Source organism: Coptis chinensis, chromosome 5 (genome assembly GCF_015680905.1).
Source record: "Coptis chinensis isolate HL-2020 chromosome 5, ASM1568090v1, whole genome shotgun sequence".
In the NCBI taxonomy this organism is placed as follows: Eukaryota; Viridiplantae; Streptophyta; class Magnoliopsida; order Ranunculales; family Ranunculaceae; genus Coptis; species Coptis chinensis.
In genome coordinates, this window is record NC_141460.1 from 70,429,659 (window position 1) to 70,432,177 (window position 2,519).

Genomic DNA, 2,519 nt, shown 5'->3' on the forward strand with positions numbered 1-2,519 from the left:
CATCATACTCTAATATTTGTTTATCCTTCTCTAAACAAGTCACAATTTTTTCACACAATGGAAGCTCCAAAGATGATTCCGAACAATCACCCCACTCGTTCTTTGAATTCTCCCAAGATATGGACATCTTTTCGTGAGACTACATCACTTTCGAGTTGGTTGGAACTCTTTATTTTACACCCGAGCGGACATACTCCCCAGGTTTGGCAACTTATTTTTATGATAACATGGAAGATCTACCACCGTCCCAATAATAAGCCCTTTGAATGGTTTTACACTCACGTATTGGTAACACCCGACATGCTTTTATGAGCCAACAAACAAGCTATGGCTCTAGACCTTCCTCCTCTTCACCATATCTCCCCATTCAATACATGATAGAGAATGACCTTAATGACTATTCTAGGGAAGATTTTGTCGCCCGGTATGGCGATGGCCTTGCCCACGCCAAAGAACGCGTCTGCGAAGGCCCAATGGCCTAATTCACTATTCCACTAGCCAAGATGACCATGAATGTTGAAACTACCATGTTATTTATTCTTCCGAACATCATGGGGATTTGGCATTTTTCCACGCATCAAAGTCAAGCATGTAAGACATTCCATGCATTGGCCCAAAAACATACCACCTTCGACATTCTGGAACTAGTAATTGAGAATCTTAAAAGGCCCTGTCTTTTCGGTAACACTATATCACCCCCGCCAATGAATAAAGATGCGGGATAGTGAGGACGCGTTTCCCCGAAGTTTCGCGCCACCTTTTCGGATTTGGGTAAAGGTCGAATTTATGTGTCCAACAAACAAGATAATTAGTTCTTTTCGCGATTTCGGACATGGACACGCATACAAAGTATCTTAAGAAAGTTCGTTCTTTCCCTAATGATGATAAAATGATAACTCATCTAGACAATGCAAAGAAGAGGAAGTGGAGTGAAGTCCGGAAAGCTATGATAGATTGGCGGGATCACGAAGGAATGGCATTTCTACTGGGGACGAGGCAAGGAGGGACCCCGGTTCAAGGATGGGGCAATGTGAGTTGATGCATGTACATATTTGTTTTACGTTTTGATGTGAAATAAATAAATAACCTAACGATGTGCTACTCTAACGATTAATAGCTTCTACTTTTATGATGCATAATATATAGTGTGTTACAATAAATTTCGTGGAAGATGTCGACTTTATTTATGCTCAAAGCCTCCGTATACTCTTTCTTCCTCTTAACACTTTGAGGACACAATGTCCATTGTTTGGGGGTGGTGAGAACCTTTTGCAAAAATTAGGCATGCATAGTTGTATATAGTTATTTAATGTCTAAATAAACGTGTTTAGTGACAAATTCTCGTTTCTCTTTCTATGATGAAAAAAATATTTAGAAATCTCACCCTAGCATCAAAATTAGGACTTGTTCTTAGAAACTTAATTTAATACGTTATGCAATAGTTTTACATCTTTTCATGAGCATTCATGCACCGACTATCATTAAATGTACACGCAAAGATGAAGTTTAAGGACCCACGGTTAGACAACTTAGTTTCCATATCCTGTAAGAATCTAACCAAAAGCCTCAAAATGTATGATATATGAGTAATGACACAGAGGAGTAGTTCTTCCGAATAGAGAAGTTCATATGTCTACTTACTTGATCACTACCCAAATCCTAGGCGAAAATTTAGGCCTTCTTTGGATCGATATAGCAAAAAATTCGCACCTGTAAAAAATAAGCCTACCTAGATGATGAGTATGAGAAATAGGATAAAGTGCAGAAAAATAAAGAGAAAAACCTTGTCACAAATCAAAATCAGTTACCTGTTTCAGGAAAAAAAAAAAAAAAAAAAAATAGAAATATGTTTCCAAAAATCAAAAGAAATGTCAAGGTTAGAATTCTCTCCCCCCCCCCCCAAAAAAAATCAAATCAAAAGGGAATACAAAAGCTTGAAAAATCCAAGTATGGAAACCCATGTTAGAAGCAGGAAAGAAAATAAGGATTCTCTAGTATAAATATCTCGAAGACCTTATTCTCTCATACTTATCATTTTGAACTTTCCATTCCATTTTCTTCTACACTACCACCTAAGCCCCATAACACCTAATAAAGACCTCTAGCTCAATTAGGAATAGGATAGTGTGATAATAAGTAGTAGTTGTGACTTTTCGACCTCGGCTCCTCTAACTGTCATTGAGTATGTGAGGAAACGTGTGCCCACTGCACACCGGAGATAGCAAAGCTTGAGTGGAAAAATAAGAGATAAATTGTGTTTTCACACATACCCGCGAGAACCTAATTAAGGACGCTTATCCAAAGGATCCGAAAAACCCCCTTTCATTACATTTCATTATTAGATTCTTGCATGCATGCTCATAATGTAGATGTTTCAATTATTGTATGTATATTAACTTGAATTTCGAAAGAATAAAATCCTTGTTTCCCCTGCTAATGAGATGTCTAGATACCTGAGATTAATTAAGGAAACAAGCCTTTGTTACTAAGTCATTGTAGTATAAATGAAGTTTGTGAGT